The 22,211-nt window shown below is 38.1% G+C and overlaps 1 protein-coding gene and 1 pseudogene across 1 annotated transcript in view; both read right to left on the bottom strand.

Moving 5' to 3' along the window:
• HS6ST3 (heparan sulfate 6-O-sulfotransferase 3) overlaps positions 1-22,211 on the bottom strand; it is a 757,823-nt gene that overhangs the window by 253,837 nt on the left and 481,775 nt on the right. The gene's annotated exons all lie outside the window — the stretch shown is intronic.
• Positions 15,195-21,756, bottom strand: LOC129049664 (AMMECR1-like protein; annotated as a pseudogene).

The following is a 22,211-nucleotide window of genomic DNA, read 5'->3' as shown; positions in this document are numbered from 1 at the left end:
ATACCCAGAAATTAACTTAACCAAAGAAGTGAAAGATCTCTTCAATTAAAACTATAAAACACTGATAAAAAAAAATTAAGAGGACTCCAAAAATGGAAATATATTCCATGTTCATAGATTGGAAGAAAACTAAATATTGTTAAAATGTCCATGCTACCCAAATCATTTGACAGATTCAATGCAATCCCTATCAAAATACCGTGATGTTCTTCACAGAAATAGAAAAAAAGTCCTAAAATTTATGTGGAACCACAAAAGACTCAGAATAGTCAAAGTTATGCTGAGCAAAAAGACCAAAACTAGAAGAATCACCTTACCTGTCTTCAAATTATACTACAGAGCTATAGTAACTAAAAAGGCATGGTACTGGCAAAAAAACAGACATCTAGACCAAAGGGACAAAACAGAGAACACAGAAACAAATCTATACACCACAGTAAACTCATTTTTGACAACGATACCAAGAACATACACTGGAGAAAAGACAGTCTCTTCAATAAATGGTACTTGAAAAACTGGATATCCACATGCAGAAGAATGAAACTAGGCCCCTTTCTCTTGCCATATACAAAAATAAAATCAAAATGGATTAAAGACTTAAATATGAGACTTCAAACTATGAAACTGCTAAAAGAAAACATTGGAGAAACTCTCCAGGGCATTGGACTAGGTAAAGATTTATTGAGTAATACCCTACAAGTATAGGCAACCAAAGCAAAAATGGACAAATGGAATCACATCAAGTGAAAATGCTTATGCACAGCAAAGATAACAATCAATGAAGTGAAGAGACAACCCAAAGAATGGGTGAAAATATCTGCAGAATACCCATCTAATAATGGATTAATAACTAGAATATAAAAGGAGCTCAAACAACTCTACAAGAAAAAAATCTAATAATCCAATTTAAAAATGGGCAAAAGATCTGAATAGACAATTCCCAAAAGACATACAAATGGAAAAAAATATATGAAAATATGCTAAATGTCACTGATTATCAGAGAAACGCAAATCAAAACTACAATGAAATGTCTTCTCCCCCCAGTTAAAAGTGCTTTCATCCAAAAGTCAGGCAATAACAAATGTAGGTGAGAATATAGAGAAAAGGGAATCCTCATACACTGTTGGTGGGAATGTAAATTAGTACAACCACTATGGAAAACAATTTGGAGGTTCCTCAAAAAACTAAAAATAGAGCCAACTATACTATCCACCTTTCCCACTACTAGGTATAAACCCAAAAGAAAGGAAATCAGTACCTCAAAGAGATATCTGCAGTCTCATGTTTATTGTAGCACTATTCTATTTACACTAGCCAAGATTTGGAAGCAACCCAAGTGTCCATCAACAGATGAATGAATAAAGAAAACATGGTACATATACGCAATGGAGTATTATTTAGCCATAAAAAATGAGATCCTGTGATCTACAACAACATAGATGGAACTGGAGATTATTATGTTAAGTGAAAATAAGCTAGGCACAGAAAGACAAACTTCACATCTTATAACTTATTTGTGGGAGATAAAAATTAAAATAATTGATCTCATGGAGATAGAGAGCAGAAGGATAATTTCCAGAAGCTAGAAAGAGTATGGTGGGAGGCAAAGTGGGGATGGTTAATGCGTAAAAAAATATACAGAAAGAATGAATAAGACCTAGTATTGGCTAACACAACAGGGTGACTATAGTCCAAAGTAATTTAATTATATAAATTAAATACAGATATACAAAATACAGAAAAGGCAATTCTATGAGGGATGTTTATAGCAATACACACCCATATCAAAAAGCAGAAAGATCTAAAATAATCTAAGGCTGCAAGAAATTAGGCAAAAATTCAAAAGTAAGCCAAAGGTTATAAGAAGGAAGAAAATAATCAAGATCCAAACAGAAATAAATAAAAGAGTCCTTTGTAGGGACATGGATGAAATTGGAAATCATCATTCTCAGTAAACTATCGCAAGAACAAAAAACCAAACACCGCATATTCTCACTCATAGGTGGGAATTGAACAATGAGAACACATGGACACAGGAAGGGGAACATCACACTTTGGGGACTGTTGTGGGGTGGGGGGAGGGGGGAGGGATAGCATTGGGAGATATACCTAATGCTAGATGACGAGTTGGTGGGTGCAGCGCACCAGCATGGCACATGTATACATATGTAACTTACCTGCACATTGCGCACATGTACCATAAAACCTAAAGTATAATAATAATAATAATAATAATAATAAAAGAAAAAGAAAAATAAAACAAAACAAACAAAAAAAAAAACAAAACAAAAAAAGAAAAACAATATAAAAGACTAACAAAACTAAAGTGTGTTTTTTTGAAAAGATAAACAAAATAGATAAAAAGTTTAGCTGTAATAAGACAACAGAAAGAAAACCCAAATAAATTGGCAATTAAAAAGGAGACATTACTGACACAACAGAAATAGAAAGGATCATAAGAGATGTTTATGAACAATTACACATAAAAAATTGGTTAACCTAAAAGTAATACATAATTTCCTTGATGCTTACAACCTACTCAGACTGAGCAGAAATAGAAAATTTAAACAGATCAAAAATGAATAAAAACATTGAATCAATAATAAAAAAATCTCTAATCAACAAAAAGCCCAGGACCTGGTGGCTTTACTGCTGACTTTTATCAAACATTTAATGAAGAACTAAAAACAATTCTTTTCAAACTCTTCCAAAAATTTAAGAGAAGGAAAAGTTTTTTTTTTTTTTTTTTTTTTTTTCTCTTGAGATGGAGTCTCATTCTATTGTTCAGGCTGGAGTGCAGTGGTGCTATCTTGGCTCACTGCAACCTCTGCCTCCCAGACTCAAGTGATTCTCCTGCCTCAGCCTCTGGAGTAGCTGGGATTACAGGTGTGTGCCACCATGCCTGGCTGATCTTTTGTACTTTTAGTAGAGACAGGGTTTTGCTATGTTGGCCAGGCTGGTCTGGAACTCCTGGGATCAAGCAATCCACTTGCCTCCGCTTCCCAAAGTGCTAGAATTACAGGCGTGAGCCACCATGCCTGGCCTGGAGGAAACACTTTTTAAAAAAATTACAAGGCTAGCATCACCCTGATACTAAACATAAGCATACTACAAAAATAAAAATTCAGACCAATACACCTGATGAATATAGATGCAAGAATTATCAACAAAATACTAGCAAACTGAATTCAACAGCATATTAAAAAGATCATTCACCATGAGCAAATGAAATTCATCCCAGAGATGCAAGGATGATTCAACTTATGTAAATTAGCAAATGTGACACATCATATTAACAGAATGTAGGGCAAAAACTATATAATCATTTCAACAGATGCAGAAAAAGCATTTGGCAAAATTCAATATCCTTTCATGACACAAATTCTCAACAGATTAGGTATGGAAAAAATCTACCTCAACACAATATAGGCCATAGATGACAAACCCAAAGCTAACATTATACTCAATAGGAATACTTTGAAAGCTTTTACTCAAAGATTCAGAGCAAGACAAGGATGCTCACTCTTTTCACTCTATTCAACATAGTATTGGACATTCTAGCTAGCTAGAGCAATTAAGCAAGAAAAAAAAAAGGTGTCTAAACCGGAAAAAAAAAAAAAAAGGTAAATTGTCCCTGTTTGCAAAGACTCCACACACACACAATACACATAAAAACTGTTAGAAATAATAAGCAAATTCAGTAAGGTTGTAGCATATAAAATCAGTGTATACAAATAAATATTTTCTATTGACTAAGAGCAAACAATCTGAAAAAGAAATCAAGAAAATAATCCCATTCAAAATAGCATCAAAACATAAAACAATTAGAAATAAATTTAACCAAGCAGGTAAAATATCTCCATACTGAAAACTGTAAAACACTGATGAAAGAAACTGAAGATAGTACAAATAAATGGAACGATATCCTGTGTTCATAGCTCAGAAAAATTAATATTATTAAATTGTCCATACAACTTGCTATTATTTAAACATAATCTGTCCCCACCAAAATACATGCTGAAGCTTGGTTCCCACTGTAACAGTACTGAGAGATAGTGGGACCTTAATAGGCCTTTGGATCATTAGGGATCCACCCTCATTAAGGGAGTAATGTCATCTCTCAGGAAAGTATGAGTTATCACTCTTGCAAGACTAGATAAGTTACCACAAGAATAGGTGGTTATAAATTGAAGCCACTTGTTGGATTTGGTCTCATCTTGGCATGCTTCCAGTTGCTCTTGCACATGCTCCTGCCATGTGATGCCATCCATCTTGTAATGATGCAGTTTGAAGCCTTTGCTAGATGCAGTTGCCCAACCTTGAACTTCCCTGTCTTCAGAAGCATGAGCTAAAGAAACCTATTTTCTTTATAAATTACTCAGTCTCTGGTATTCTGTTGGAGCAATACAAAATGGACTAAAACACTCCCCAAAACAATCTACAAATTCAGTGCAATCCCTATCAAAATATCAAAGACATTCTTCATAAAAATAGAAAAAAATCCTAAAATTTATGTGGAACCTACAAAAAAACCTGAATAACCAAAGATATGTTGAGCAAAAAAAAAAATAAAAATAAAGCTGGAGGCATCATAATACCTGACTTGAAAATATACTACAAAGCTACAAGAACAAAAACGGCATGGTATTGGCATAAAAACAGACACAGACCAATGGAACAGAAGAGAGAACCCAGGAATAAATCCATACATTTACAGTTAACTGACTTTCAACAAAGGTTCCAAGAACACACAATGGGAAAAGGAAAGTCTCCTTAATAAATGCTGCTGAAATAAAAAACAGACAATTACATATAGAAAAATGATTTTAGACCATTATCTCATACTATATATAAAAATTATATTTACTATATATAATATACTATATATAAAAATTAGACCATTATCTCATACTATATATAAAAATCAACTCAAAATGGACTGAAGACTTCACTGGAAGACATGAAACTACTAGAAGAATATTAGGAGAAAAGTTCTGTGACACTGGTCTGGGCAATGACTTTTTAAATATGACCCCAAAAGCACAGACAACAAAAGCAAGAATAGACCAATGGGATTACAACAAACTGAAAAGCTTCTGCACAGCAAAGAAAACAATCAAGTGAAGAGACAGGACACAGAAGGGGAGAAAGTATTTGCAAATCATACATTTGACAAGGGATTAGTATCCAAAATGTATAAGGAACCCAAACAACTGAATAATAAGAAAACAATCTGCTTAAAAAATGGGCAAAGGATCTAAATAGACATATCTCAAAAGAAGACATTCAAGGCCAGGCATGGTGGCTAATGCCTGTAATCACGGCACTTTGGGAGGCTAAGGCGGGCAAATCACCTGAGGTCAAGAGTTTGAGACCAGCCTGGCCAACACGATGAAAACCTGTCTCTATTAAAAGTACAAAAATTAGCCAGGCATGGTGGTGCATGCCTGCAGTCCCAGCTACTTGGGAGGCTGAAGCAGGAGAATCACTTGAACCTGGGAGGTGGAGGTTGCAGTAAGCCCAGATTGCACTACTGCACTCCATCCTGGGCGGCAGAGCTGGACATCATCTTAAAAAAAAAAAGACATCGAAATACCCAACAACTATATTAAATATGCTGAATGTCACTAATCAGGGAAATTTAAATCAAAGCCATAATAAGATATCTTTTTACTCCAGTTAGAATGAGTATTATATTATCAAAATGACAAAAGATACTAGCAAGACAAAAGTACTATCAAGATACTAATACTAGCAAAAGTCCTAACAAGATAATGACTGTTATCAAAAAGACAAAAGAAACTAGCATGACAAAAGTGCTAGCAAGGATGTGGGAAAAAATAAACCCTTGTATACTTTTGATGGGAATGTAATTAATACATCCATTATGAAAAAAACTTAATGGAATTACCATATGATTCAGGAATCCCACTACTTTGTAGGTATATATCCAAAGAGAATTAAATCAGTATGCATATTTATTGCAACATTATTCACAAAAGTCACAATATGGAGTCAACTAAGTGTCCATCAGTGGACAAATGAACAAAGAAAATGTAGTATATATACACAGTGGAATACTATTCAACCATAAAATATATGGAAACCTTGCCATTTGCTATAGCATGGGTGAATTTGGAGGACGTTAAGTAAAACAAGCCAAGCACAGAAATACAAATACTGCATGATCTCACTTACATATGGAACAAAAAAGGTTTATCTCACAGAACTAGAGAGCAGGGAATGGTGTTTACCAGGAGCTGGGGAGGTTAGGGAAGGAGGAGAGATGCTGGTAAAAGGATATAAACTTTCAGTGAGATAGGAGGAATAACTTCAAGAGATCTACTATACAGCATGGTGACTACAGTTAATTATATATTGTATTATTGAAAAATACTAGAAGAGTGGATATAAATAGCTATGTAAGATAATGGATATGTTAATTAGCTACTTAGTCATTTTACAATGTGTATATACCTGAAAATATCATATTGTGCTCAGTAAATGCATATAATTTTTCTGTCAATTAAAAATTTTTAAAAATGTATTGAATTGCATACTTATGATTTGTGAACTTCGTAGCAGGTATGACAGACTTTTACTTTTTTTAAGTTTACATTAAAACATAACTAAACCCTATAAAAAGAAAGAAGTCCTCTATAATAGTACCAAGTATTGTCCATAAATTTATGTTATCATTAATAGCAATTATATTGAATCACAGTTAATACTTTAATTAGTAATATAGTACAACAAATATGGTCTAAATAAATTTTTTCCATGCAATCATTTAAGCTCCATATTCAAATAAAGTCCTCAGTAACTTCCCATTGATACAGTTACCCCATTGTAAAAGACATGCATTGTTTTTTCCAAGTATTTGACTGTTCTTTGCTAAGAGTACCCTAAATTTCATTTGTGAAATTCTCTTCCCCAATTCTCCTCCATGTGGTCTGTGCCCAGTGGTGGTATTCCCAACTCTGCAAGTGAACCCTCAATGGTTCAGTCAGTGTTTCTCTCAGGGACAATGTTCTCACTGGGGCAGAAAAATTCTTTTTTGTATGGGACTGACCCATGCACTGTATCATGGTTAGCTTCCCTGGACCTTATAAAAGGTTTCAGTAGCCTGTAGGGCCTGACATTTTTATTACATTTCTCCAGGAGCTCAAGGCTGCTCTTCTGTATAAGATACCAAAGACAAAAGACCAGGGATAATATCTTATTCATTGTTATGCCACTTAAGCCTAACAGTACCTGGGACATGTTAGCTTGTCAATATTAGGTTATTTGGCATGCATTCAATAAATGTTTATTGAGCACCTCTATGTGCCAGGCATGGTCCTAGAAAATTGGGATAGACTGGTAAATAAAACAGACCAAATCTTCCACATATTAAGTTTCACTTCTAGTGAGGGAGAAAAAGAGATGTTGAGGCCAGGTGTGGTGGCTCACACCTGTAATCCCAGCACTTTGGGAGGCTGAGGTGGGCAGATCACCTGAGATCAGGAGTTCGAGACCAGCCTGGCCAACATGGTGCAACCCCATCTCTACTGAAAATACAAAAATTAGCTGGGGGTGGTGGCACATGCCTGTAATCCCAGCTACTTGGGAGGGTGAGGCAGGACAATCTCTTGAACTCAGGAGGTGAAGGTTGCAGTAAGCTGAGATCGAGATTGTGTCACTGCACTCCAGCCTGGGCAATAAGAGCAAAACTCTGTCTCAAAAAACAAAAACAAACAAAAAGATGTTGAACAAGTAACATGCAAATAGAATGAATGCAGATAGTCATAAGTGCTGTGAAGTTAGGTAAAAATGATAGTGTAAGAGAAATAAAATGGAAGGGGGCTGTTTGCTTTAGCGATTCTCAACCAGGGATTATTTTGTCCCTGAGGCCATTTGGTGATACCTAAAGACATTTTTAATTGTCACTAATAAGGCAGCTAGTTCACAGAGACTAGGGATGTTAAGCATCTTACAATGCACAGGCCAGCCAACCACAAAGAATTAGAAAATCCAAAATCTCAATAGTGTAGAGGTTGAGAAACTCATCTTTAGATAACAGTGATCGGGGAGGCCTCTCTAAGGAGGTCTCATTGGAGTTAATACTTGGCTGATGATAAACAGCCGTATGAACAAAATCTTGGAGAAACAGCATTCCAAGCAAAGAGCACAGCAGTGCAAAAGCCCTAGGGTACAAACCAGTTTGAATGGTTTGAAAAAAATTAAGAAGGGTAAAGGAGATAAACTTAACCAGTATGGTGGAGAAAAGCACATTCAAAATGAGGTTGGGCAGAAAGCATGGACTAGATGATCATAGTCATGGTAAGATGTTGGAATTTTATTCTTAGTAGAAAGTGAAGCCATTGGCCGGGTGCTCACATCTGTAATCCCAGCACTTTGGGAGGCCGAGGTGGGCGGATCATGAGGTCAGGAGCTTGAGACCAGCCTGACCAACATGGTGAAACCCCGTCTCTACTAAAAATACAAAAGTTAGCCGGGCGTGGTGGCACACACTTGTAATCTCAGCTATTCAGGAGGCTGAGGCAGAATTGCTCGAACTTGGGAGGTGGAGGTTGCAGTGAGCCGAGATGGCCCCATTGCACACCAGCCTGGGTGACAGAGCAAGACTCCGTCTCAAAAAAAAAAAAAAAAAAGAAAAAGAGAAATTGAAGCCATTAAAACGTTTTAAGCAAGGAGATGACATAAACAGAGTTTTAAAAATCACCCTGCCTGTTGGATGCAAAATGGCAGTTAGAGGGGCAAAGGTGAAAACAAAGGGGCAAGTAAGAAGACTATGGCTGGGGTCCTAGAGAAATAGGATGATGACCTGGAAGCGTTCATGCATGGAGTGGCCAGATAGATAGAATCCTAGTTAAATGATTTCAGATGAACAATGAATAATTTTTGGTATAAAACATCCCATGCAGTATTTGGAACATACTTACACAAAAAAATTATTTGTAGTTTATCTAAAATCAAAATTTAACTGGGCTTCCTGCATTTTATTTACAAAATCTGGCAACACTATGCATGCATGAATGGACGAATATATGCACATGTAAATAGAGAATGGAACATATTTGGAAAATGAGCCGATCTGCTACATTGCCCAAGTTCAAAAATGGAAGATAAATGATTTCTATATGTAGAAGAGGAAATATGTACAAATATATATTATTTATACAGAAGATCAGATAAGTACCTAATCAATTCTGAAATCTACATCTCCTATTTATTAGTTCAAAATCTCCAACTTGCTTCAGGATATCCCTCCAGTATCTCCATGAAAACTGGAACATATTTAAGAAATGGTTCTCATTGTCCCATAAGGCCTCAACTTTCCATTTTATGTCCCCATCATCCTGGAATCTCAAGTCCAAGATCTTGGGATAGGCTTCTTTCCATGAATTTTATTTTCATATGTAAACTAATAACCTTTGCAAATTCTGTCACTTCTTTGGAAATTTCTTTTAAATTATACCCTCAGATCTAGTTTCCACAGATCCACTTTTGTGTAGATCTGATTCCTGCTAATTTCTCACATGGTTACCAAGATCCTCACTCTAATTCCGTTAGCATTATGTCATTCTCACGTTTAAATCTTCTGGTGGTTCTCAAGATTGTACAGAATTGCAAACCGGTCCTTCTTAGGCTGTATCATGACAGCAGACATCTTTAATTTGGCTCATGCAGTGGTTTTTAAAAAGGAGTCAATGTTTAAAATGAAGAGCATTTTCTTTAAAATCTGTGTGTCTGGATGCCTTGAAAAATCTGAAGATCTAGACACACCAGATCTGCATTTGCTCATGGCTACAACAGCTGGAGTTGAATAGAAAATGTTCTCTTTAGACAGACTGTACAAGTCCTCACTTGCTTAGGTGTCTTGGCTGGAATCTGGTATTATGACTAGAATTGGATTCCACTCAAATGCCTTCCCAGCCAGCATTGGAGATCTCTAGAACTTTCCTATTCCCCACTTCAGTACAAACTCTCAGTGAAGTCTATATCCTCAAAAAGCTCCTTTTTTTCCCTGCTCCCCTTGGCTTGGTCTTTCTTCCCACACCTCCAGTAGCCATGAGTATATGAATCCATATTTCCTCTTTCTCAATCCAGATTATTTTGACTTACTTTCTAAAATTGCTTTTGTACCAACATTGTTCATTACCTTGTTTTGCTTTTTGAAAGCTAACATGCATACATTCTGTAGGTGTTGTTGGGTACTTATCTCACCAAGACTACTGTCTCAGCTTCCTGAGGACAAAAGCTGTCTGGTGCTACTTCTTCCAGCAGTGCTGATCATCCAAAAAAGGACTAAAAAAGTAGTTGTTGGCCAGGCGCGGTGGCTCGTACCTATAATCCCAGAGCTTTGGGAGGCCGAGGCAGGCAGATCATGAGGTCAGGAGATCGAGACCAACCTGGCTAACACGGCAAAACCCTGTCTCTACTAAAAAAAAATACAAAAAATTAGCCAGGCGTGGTGACATGCACCTGTAGTCTCGGCTACTCTGCAGGCTGAGGCAGGAGAATTGCCTGAACCTGGGAGGCAGAGGTTGCAGTGAGCCAAGATCATGCCACTGCACTCCAGCCTGGGAGACAGAGTGAGGCTCCATCTCAAAAAAAAAAAATATATATATATATAGTAGTTGTTGCATGAAATGACTATTCTGCAATCTATTTGGCATACAAAGAGAAAAATGGGCTTGAATTTATTCCTTTTTCAAATGGTATACTAGTATAGTTTGAAACCTGTAATTTTCCCTGTAATCAACTAATCAAAAAAAGCATGTAAGAAATAGAAATTAAGCAAGTTCTTTTAAAGTTTCTGTTTAAAGTAATTTGATAAAGCCCCTCTATTAAACCATTCTATCTCATTTTATTCTACAGATAAATTTGATTCTATCACCAATAAAAACTAAAACTTCCATTATTTTGTTCTTACTTCTTATGAGATTATTAAAACTCAGAGATCCAATTTTCAATCATTTTAGGAAGGCTGATTATTTAAATGTTAAAGGCTTGAAATAAAGAAATAAAGCATTCTGTGGGTTTGTATGTATCTATTAAAACATAAGGGAATAGATGAGAAGCCTGAATTCTAAGAAAAATCTTCTACGTAAGTAAATAGCAAAATCTACATAAATGAGTGCATAGAAAACAATATTTTAAGTAATTTATTTTCATCATGCACCTTAAAAAAGAATATGATTTAAAGAGAGGTTCTAAAGTCAGTATTTTCTTAATCAAAAAGATCTTTCCACACAATAATTACCTTCAAAGAAAATTTTTAAAAGGTTCAAAGTCAAAAAATAATTAGTAAGAAAGTCACTCACGGTAGGGATTAGCAAACAATCTGTGTTTTCCTAAATCAGCTCCTCTTGATGTGTTGTCAGGATCATGAGGCATAAAAAATTTTAAATGGGCTTACTGCTGAGAACTCATCTATAAGGTACAACTATTTTGCAAAAAAAAAAAAAAAAAAAAAAAATCAAAGTGTTGACCAAAGTAGCAAACATACGTGACTTAGCTGCTTCCATTACAGAGTTGGTTAGTGAAGGTGAAAATGATAATGTTATACAGAAATCTTTTAGGAAAGGCTCATGTTAATATGCTATGTGAAACTGAAAGCTGAGTATGGATTACATTCTTCATAAATATATATATATGTCTGGATGGGGTCCTGGAAGATGCTTATTAATTAATGAATAAGAAAAAAATATTCCTCAGTCAAATTGACTCTTAGAAGGCAGTTTGGAGGGATTTTGGAGAAAAATATTTATATAAGGATACCAGTTGCTGATTAGTTTAAATCTTAAGGTATTATATAGTAAATAAAAGTTGAAGAAAATGTGAAAAATCTCTAAACAGAGAAAATTAATTATCAACTCAAATATAAGATAGCAGCATTCAATTATCTAAGAGGGAGATTATATTGTTCATTATCCAGCACATGACTTCCTTATGTCAGATCATTTGCATAGAATCATACCATATCATACCAGTAGCACTCACAGGGGATCACAGTGAGTGTCCATGAACTCTGTCACTCTAGAAATGCCATCAGGGCAACTCCAAACAGTGACTTATTCAAGGTCACCTAATTTGTCTATGGCAAAGAAAGGGCTAGAACTTAGGCTTCCTGGGTAGAAAAAAATAATGGTATTTCTTGAATTAGCTCAACTGATGTTTTTGCCCTGATGATATCTTGCTTAGCATTGGCTTGTTGACTTCTTTTCTTGTTTAAATGAAAGGCTAAGCCAAATATTCTACCAATTCTACAAACTTTTTTTTTTTTTTTTTAACACAACGGAAGTTTATTTTTCTCTTGTGTAAGTAGTCAATCCACGGACTGGTGTGGCAGCTTCACAGTCCTCCAGGATCTAAAAAGTTTTTTCTGTAGTCCATTATGATTTATCCTCTACAATACTTCACTAAAGAGTTCGTTGATTTGTACTCAGGAGTTATATAGCTAAGAGGCAACCAAGTGTAATACAAAGAATTGGTCTGAAGTCTTTGCACTGAAGGTCATATAGTCTCTTGTTTCAGGGTATTAAAAGTGAAAATGAAAAAAACCACATAGCTCCCTAGGCTCCAGAATCCCTATAGAAAATAACACCAACAATTAGTGAAATTATAGCTGTCAACACATCATAGAAAACAGATCTTGTACAAAATATTACAATTAAAACCCAGGACTTATTTTGTATTAATGATTTTTATTATAAACAGTAAAATATATATACACTATCTCACCTACAAAGCTTTCATGTTGAAAGGGCCTCTAACATGAGTTATTCTAATATGATGAAGCAAAAAATTTAAGAATCTCACAGTGGAAATAATTTAATCATGCAAACTCTAGCGATCAAAGACATACTCTTTTAATGTAAAACAAGGACAATTCATAATTACAGAGAATGTCCTAGCTCTGGGTTATTATGAGACAAGCCAAGTTTCTAGACCAAAAGGCACTCACAGCTAGCGATGAAACAAACTCCAAACCAAGCCAGAGAATTTGGGCTAGTTCCCTGAAAACAGTGGCTACTGGCTGGGCCCGGTGGCTCATGATTTGAGGTCAGGAATTCAAGACCTGGCCTGGCCAACATAGTGAAACACCATCTCTACTAAAAACAAAAAAATTAGCCAGGCGTGGTGGCATGTGCCTGTAATCCCAGCTACCTGGGAGGCTGAGGTGGGAGAATCCCTTGAACCCGGAAAGCAGAGGTTGCAGTGAGCTGAGATCACACCATTGCATTACAGCCTAGGTGACAGAGTGAGACCCTGTCTAATAAATAAATAAATAAAAGAAAACAGTGGCTACCTACTCTTCAGCTTGAGCAACTCAAGGACAAAGGAAACAACAGAAAACATTCCCTTTTCTTTAAACCCACCACTCACACTGAGGGTAGTGGAAACCCTCATCAGTGCCTTCGTCAAGTGTGTGGAAGGCAATTCAGCTTCAGCTCGGAGCTTCATCTCTCCATGGAAAACTGCCACGTGGATGACCCAGACTTGGCATTTTTCCTGAGACCCACCAGCCACACATTTTTATGAGGCAACCTTGACCGTACACTTCCAGACTGCTTCCTGACTAGGCCCCGTTCAGGATGGATACTGACAGTGCTCATTCCTCATGGAGCCAAATAGTTTTCCTTGGTTTACTCCTGAGTCCTCTTGATAAGGCAAGAGGAACTGAAGCATTTCAACTGCTGGACTTGTGTGGGAGGATAAGGGAATGTGCAGGGAGGAAGGCTTCTTCACTCCAAAAACCAGAGTCCACGTTGGTGTGGTGCTGCACTTAACCAGCCCAATTCCTGGGCACTGAATTTCTTTCACTACCAGTTGGTATTTTAAATTTTCTATTCGTTTTCTTAAATACTAGGTATCCTACTCCATGGTCAATAAAATGAAATTAAAAAGATCTATACAGTCTTCTGCAATCGTTGAACTAATTTACTCTCCCAACAGTGTAAAAGCGTTCTTACTTCTCCACATCCTCTCCAGCATCTGTTGTTTCCTGACTTTTTAATGATTGCCATTCTAACTGGCGTGAAATGGTATCTCATTGTGGTTTTGATTTGCATTTCTCTAATGACCAGTGACAATGAGCTTTTTTTCATGTTTGTTGGCCGCATAAATGTCTTCTTTTGAGAAGTATCTGTTCATATCCTTTGCCCATGTTTTGATGGAGTTTTTTTTCATGTAAATTTGTTTCAGTTCCTTGTAGATACTGGATATTAACCCTTTGTCAGATGGATAGGCGATTCCTCAAGGATCTAGAACCAGAAATACCATTTGACTCAGCAATCCCATTACTGGGTATATATATCCAAAGGATTATAAATCATTCTACTATAAAGACACTTGCACATATATGTTTATTGCAGCACTATTAACAACAGCAAAGACTTGGAACCAACCCAAATCCCCATCAAGGATAGACTGGATAAAGAAAATGTGGCACATATACACCATGAAATACTATGCAGCCATAAAAAGGATGAGTTCATGTCCTTTGCAGGGACATGGATGAAGCTGGAAGCCATCATTCTCAGCAAACTAACACAGGAACAGAAAACCAAACACTGTATGTTCTCACTCATAAGTGGGAGCTGAACAATGAGAACACACGGACACAGGGAGGAGAACATCACACACCAGGGCCTGTCAGGGGTTGGGGGCTAGGGGAAAGATAGCATTAGGAGAAATACCGAATGTAGATGACGGGTTGATGGGTGCAGCAAACCACCATGGCATGTGTATACCTATGTAACAAACCTGCATGTTCTGCACATGTATCCCAGAACTTAAAGTATAATAAGAAAACAAATAAAAGAAAAAAATCTGTACATTGGGGAAGATAAATAGAGCCACATTTTTTTTTTTTTTTTTTTTTTGAGACACAGTCTCACCCTGTTGCCCAGACTGGAGTGCAGTGGCGCGATCTCAGCTCACTGCAACCTTTGCCTCAAGCGATTCACATATATGTTTATTGCAGCACTATTAACAACAGCAAAGACTTGGAACCAACCCAAATCCCATCAAGGATAGACTGGATAAAGAAAATGTGGCACATATACACCATGAAATACTATGCAGCCATAAAAAGGATGAGTTCATGTCCTTTGCAGGGACATGGATGAAGCTGGAAGCCATCATTCTCAGCAAACTAACACAGGAACAGAATTCTGTTCAAGCGATTCTCTTGCCTCAGGCTTCCGAGTAGCTGGGATTACAGGCGCATGTCACCATGCCTGGCTAATTTTTTATATTTTTAGTAGAGATGGGAGTGTCACAATGTTGGCCAGGCTGGTCTCCAACTCCTGACCTCAGGTGATCTGCCTGCCTTGGCCTCCCAAAGTGCTGGGATTACAGGCATGAGCCACTGCACCTGGCCCAACATTTCTACAAGAAAAAAATCAGTGTAAGGAGCACGGCACTGTAAATTCTTGCGTGGCCAATATCACTAAGCATGCATGCTCAAGGGTGAAAGCTTAGCACTATTTTTTTGCTTTCTTTATTCTTTGAAATTAAACACAACTTTTGACCTAGAACACTTGCACAGTAATGAGTGTAGCCCTATATAATTCTTCAAATTGGAGGTGGGTGGCTTAGTCCAGAGCTGATCACCCTGACATCAATCCATGACACCTAAGAGTAATTGTTGCCCCATCTGTTTTTAACAAGACATTTATTCTCAGCAGCAGGAAGTCATAAAAACAATCCTTCCATCTTCATTTACATTGTCAAGGGAAACGTGGCAGGCTGCGGGAACCCAGTACAGCAGTGAGGGGGCTGTGGCCTGGGCACCCTGTCACCACATTTCCCTTGCACATCACAGGTCCTCTCGAGCAGCACAGGACGGTGCCAAGCAAACCAACACACCCTCGCCCGTTCCTTTCCAGAAACTTGACGGCGATGCCTAGAACACTACACATGTTCTTTCTCACATGTGCCCCCACTCCCTCTCCCCCATTCCTGGCAGGAGAAAATGCAAAAGCTCTTCTGACTTGAATATCTGCCCATTTCAGGAAGCCACACCATCACCACATCAACTTTAAAAATAATTAAATCAAAACATTGTGTTCACTGGCGTGGCACCCAATCCGCTTGACGAGTTTTCTGAGATGTTGTTGAAAACCAGTGTCAGGTCCTTGGGATCCCTTCTTCCCACTGGCCACTTCTCCTGTGCATCATTTAGCAGTGCCTTTGTGACAATGCTTTCAAAGCATCTTCCAAGTTCCCTAGTTCTATGAACTTTGTCACCAAACAAATGAAGAACAAGCAAGGGGATAAGAAAACTTGCTGAAAGAAATATGGAAATCAGCAACAATAAAAAGGGGAAATATGTCACATGAAAGTTGGAATGGCCTAGATTAAAACAAGCTATTTGGAAATTTGCCCTGGTGGGGTGAAGATTCCAAACCTGTTAGGCAAGCTAAAGATCTGCTCTGTGAAATTACACAGCTATGTTGTAAAATCCTGAAAGAACTGAAACATCAACAGTCTTCCTACTTCTACAGGCAAACTAGAAAAAAGGACTCCCCTGCTTACTGGTCCCTCAGGATGTCTGCCTGAAAACAAAACCAGCTCATTCTCTCCTACGATGTGTCCACCTAAAGCATAACTCAACTGCTTGTTTGCAAATCTATGTTTCTGAGAACATAGGTCCAACTGTAGGCACTGTTACCAGTAGGGGAGCGAGGTAGACGAGTGGTAGGGAGGAGGCCTCTCCTTTCACACCTGTGTGCAATGGTGACATCACACCTTCCCATGAGTGTCTTCATTCCATTCTTCAGCAGGCTATGCCACGGAGGTCTGTTCAGTAATCAGGAGGCTCGGTGCAGGAAGAGTGCCAGAAAACCCAAGAGAGTGGGATGAAAATGAAAATATCCATGGCTTGCCAAGCAATGAGATCTGTAACGCCATCCAAAAGGCTTCTGGTCTTTATGGGGGTCTCTGTCCAGAAGCCTTTAATAACTTCTAATCCCCTCATCCAACCCTGATGTGGCATCCACTTACGTATCATCAGGGTTGTATTCAACTCTTGGTATGCAATAAACTGGAAGTCTAAAAACAGGAATTTGAAACAACCTAAAACTGTTTCTTGTTGGTCTCCATTGCCCAGACTGCCAGGGGAATACACCTATTTGGTCTGGGGCAGCTGCAGGGGTGCGTGTGTGTTCAACCTTCGTGGATCATCAATTCCAGCTTCAGAATGTGGCCAAACCCATGTGGCAAATACCAGACAAGGCTCTTCTGAACCCACACAGTAATTCCCACTAGTCAGGGAGGAGCCCCAGTCCACCAGAACCTCATACTGAGGGAAGGCTGAGATAAGGCTTGGGCCCCTCAAGTTCTGTTTCATTCAATGTAACCTACCACCCCTCAGTTAAGGGGAGGCAGACTTGGCAACAGAAGCTGAAAATGGTGCCGTAATAGAAGTAACTGGACCAGGAAGAGGAGGCACCTGCTCCAGTGATGTCACAGCCATTGGTGCCCACAGGGGAGTGGGACTGGTCATGCAGCCATGTGTCAGGAGTAATGGTTATTGGGGGTGGGGCATGAAGAGTATGGTTCTGGAAACAGTGCTGTCAAGAAGCAATATACTCTGCAAAACTGATTGTCACCTTCTCACTTTAGTACCTGGTGAATTTGACCATTTTTCCAAATTCGCTGGTAATTGGATCCTTAAAGCTACCTTTCCTGAGCAAGGACTCAGGTGAAAATGAGGCTGTACATTTGATGCCTTTTTCCTTAATGAATTCAGTTTAAATCCCATGGACCCCTATCTCCCAGTCCAGGTAATCACTAGCATCCTCAAAGTTAGTATGGAGGGAGACAGAGCAGAAAAGCTTAGGCAGCCCCTCTCAGATTGGAGGAGAAATCAGCTGTCCTTAAATGCAATGGCTAACATGTATTCCCTGAGTCCTGAATAAAGATTCATGGCTGAGAAGGTCCCAATGCAGCCACGAAGCCACTTGTCCCTCCCTGTCTTCCATGTCACAAACAGCAGACAGGGGTCACTGGTGAATCTAGGAAGTCGTGGCTGTGGAAAGCCATAAAGCTGACAGAAGAGTTTGGTAAAGCAGTAGCAGCATATCTGTGCAGTCACCTCCAGATTCTTTGTGGAGCTGCCGTTCCATTAGACTTGGGGAGAGGGCTCAGTGCCCCTGATGCTGGATTCATTCGTGTGATGGGAGGGCTTCCAGGTCCCAGAGTTAAGTCCAACACACTCTCCTATCTGCTGCTGCTGTCTACATGCTGGCAGTTTTGAAGAGGTCCTGACCTAGGGCCGGGGATGGCTGTGGACTCATTCTCATGACTGTGTGTTTCACTTCCAGATAATTTGGGCTTCTTGCTCCCACAACAGCCTGCTGCCAACTTGGACTCCAGTGGAGGATGTATTTTTCCTATCCTGATTGGGTGCTCGAGTTCTAGAATGCGGCAGACCCTGACATCAGAAAGTTTGTATTGCCAGAGGAACAGCTACAACAGAGGAGGGGAGCTATTTTGTTTCTGAAATGAGACTTCTTCCTTCCAATTCCATTCGTTCCTCCTGTATCTTTCCTCTTGGCCCAGATGCTGTTGCAGGGACAGGACCTCTCGTGCTCTACCTCCACTTTCTGCTTCATGGAGCCATGCATCTGGCTGTGGGCTCCTGAGAAAAGCAGGCCCACAGGCCCAAAAGTTTTGAGAGAGCATAAAAAGACATATGTACCTCTTTACCTAAAATAAAAGTTAAAAGAAAAAAGAAAGGTACTTTAGTCAGTAATACAAAACACTATTTTCATTAAGAGTAGACAGGGAGATATCGCACAGGAAACAGAAATAAGAAAAGAACTCTAAGACATTCTAATTTTTAACCTGAACTTAATGTCTACCAGCCAAGTAGGTCCGGAGAGGTGAGGCAGCTTGCTCAATGTTACACATCTAGTCGTTAGTAGAAATGGGATTAGAATCCACTTAGTCTAAGTTCTTTTCTCTGCACCATGTCCTTGAGTTAGGGTGAGGATTCATTATAACATTGAAAATGAATTGTTCATTGAATAGGATAACTATCATATGAAATATAAATGCAAACACCATACTCTGAAGTCTGATGTACATGAATGATTTGGGGATTATTCAGTGTTATACAATGTGCCTATCATTGCTTCTTGCAACTAGAATGGATAAGGTATAGTTCACTGGGACACTTTTCCAATATGCATCTTGGAAGATGAACAGTCACTGTGTTAGAATATTGCCCTTGTGTCTTGAATGCAATAGCTCATTGCAGGCAGAGACCCAGGCAGCACCAACAGTTTAGGCTTTAGAGTTACAAGTTGTTTCAAGCATTAGATGAACTAGTTCATTAAAGATTTATTGATTCAGAATATTAGGGAGGAATGGAGTATGAAGTGAGGACAAGTGAATTGGCAAAAAAAAAAAAAGTCTACAATAAAATACTTTTGAAGAAATACAAATCAATTATTTTGAAGTAAAATAAGAAAAAGCTACCACTAAAATACTGCCAGATCTATATACTGTAGGGCCTATTTTAATAACTGGATAATTTATCTGTAATTAGCAAATTGTTTATATGCAAATGGCATTGGAAAGCATTTGAAAATATTTTAGCACATTAAAAATGTGCTATTGAATCTCATTTATTTCAAACTTGGCGTGCCAAACTTCTCTCTCCAGAGAGTAGAGAGGTAAAATATAGTCTAGTTCTACTTAAATGATCAGAAAGTCTCATAGCAATAATGCTCTTCCTACTATAAGCAGTGATAATGATAGTAATAATAATTCATTTTCACTACTCACAGAGAGTCCTTAAGTATTCTTTAGTTTGTGTCCCAACATATCTCTGTGCGGTGAGGATAAATAGAGGTTAAGGGACATGCCCAAGATCTATTAATAGCAGAAATTAAATGATCAAGCCTAGAACCCAGGTCTTCTGATTCTCTGCTTTGTACCCTTCCACTCCTCTACAAGGCTTTCTAGGATGGAGCACAGTCTTCTGGCTAAGGCTAGATGAGCTATAATGTCATTTTGCATTGCCAAGGTCTCTATTTCTATGACTTTATGCACACTCTGACCTTAAAGCACACGGTGCATGGTACACTTATGTAAAATGGGGACTTAAACTTGCTGGATTTCAGGAACTCGGGATTTCCCTGCAGTGTGTTGTTTTCAGCATTTCATGGATCAGTACATGTGAATCCTTCTTGTTATGAGGTAGGCATAAATATACAAACTATCTTTGACTCTTTTTCCTAAACACTAGGTTTAATTTGTAAAGGAAACTGAGTCAACTATCCCTAAGCCATTCTAATGTCAAGGAAAAATGATAGCTCCTTATCTACAATTAACATGACTAAGACCTAGACTCATGGGTAATCTCTTCTCAAGCAACAATTACTGCAAGACTAGCTTTGGTAAGGATAGCAGAGACTCCAACAGAATCTTGGAGACTAATTTGTTATACAGAGAAACATATGCATGATAAGGAAAAGTCTTTATGCTGTTAACTTATTAATAAAGAGGAACCTGACACAGATAAACAGGCATTTATTGCTCAATAATAGAGTCCATTTCACCTTATTTTATTGCTGTTTGCTTGCGATATTAAGTTTATCATTGACCTTATTTATATTGACATAGATGCAATCTTAAATAGGGCTCAGTTTGAAGTTACCTAGCAGTGAAATGTAGCCTTTTATCCTTTCTATATGACAAAAAGCAAACCTGTTCCACTGATTCGCATGCACATGCAGGATGGTCTGGCATAGCAGATTACCACGAACAGACCAACAAATAACTGATCAACAAGCAGAGTTGACCAACATGCCTGGAGAGGAAGAAAGAAGCCTTTAACTATAAATCATGCTGTGAATAGAGTAAGTGAACATTCATTGAATTGTTCCATTGGTCTTTTATCATCTAGATTTTTCAGCTTAATTTCTCACCATGCACATCTCTACCCTAGACCTCCTGAACTACATTCTCACAGATGCTTCACCAATAACTTTCTTAACATTATTACCACTATGAATAATCTTTTCTGGCCCCAAACACTCCCATCCTTCCTTCTCTTGTCCACACACAGAATTCTGCTCATATTTAAAGATCCAGCTTATATGTTACATCCTCAGAGAAGCCTCAAGCAACCATACCCTCCTCTATATTCAATAGCACTTTGGTCAAACCATTACTATAGTACTTACCATAATGTGTCATAATTACTTGACTAGCTAGTTCACACATTAGACTATACATTCCTCATGGGCAGAGTCACTGTGTTATTCCTTGTCATATTTCTGCTACTCTTTGGTCACTTGTACTTTACTTTTTACCCCTGCCAACATGCTTTCCACATCTTGCCCCCTGCTGGGCATAAAGTAGGTGTTCTATAAATGCTTCTAGAATGAACCACAGTGGGAGTGGCCAATGGACAGCCAGGAGGCAAGAGGTGCATAGATTTGTGTATGATGAAAACTCTTTTAACATCATGTGTAGACCCAAAGTCTCAACTCCCTGACCTGTAATTTAGGCTGCAAATCAGAGTGCCTGCAGCTTTGTTTATCCTTTTAATGTGCAACAAACTTAGATTTCAATGTCGCATTAATCCAGGATATTAATTCCACCAGAACTTCTGATGGAAGCTGTAAGTTATATTACCAAAAAACCTTTCTGTGGCTTAATATTCAGAGGTGTGGGAATACAAATGATATTAAACATTAAGTTGGCAAAGAGGTATGAGCAAAGAAAATGTAGGCCCCAAATTAAGACTATAACATTTCACAATTAAATCAGGATGAAATGAACAAGTATCATAGGTTGTGCATTAATCAGAAAGGATATAAACCAAACCAGATACATCTATCGCTTAAAAAATCTTCAACTCCCTAATGTGCCTATAATTATTAATTATTTATAAACAACACTGGAAGTGTTGACATTGTATATTCCTATAAACTGAAACATAAAATAATAATGTCTCAGTTTTATACATCCCTTCAAGTTAATGATGCAGTTTTAAAGGATCCTGTGAAGTTTTAGGTGAGCAGGCATTGATGAGCACACAGAAATGGTAGCTGTTTTGTTGAGGTCTCAGTCTCCTCTTTCCATTTAATACTCTTTTTGACAACCCTGTAGAGAGTATGAAGTGGCCAACACAGCCCTGAGATCTAATATTGAAATGCCCCAAACTTGCTGAGTGACC

This window comes from Pongo abelii, chromosome 14 (assembly GCF_028885655.2).
Source record: "Pongo abelii isolate AG06213 chromosome 14, NHGRI_mPonAbe1-v2.0_pri, whole genome shotgun sequence".
NCBI lineage: Eukaryota > Metazoa > Chordata > Mammalia > Primates > Hominidae > Pongo > Pongo abelii.
The sequence above is the reverse complement of the archived record's forward strand: the minus strand, read 5'-3'. Positions and strand labels throughout refer to the sequence as shown.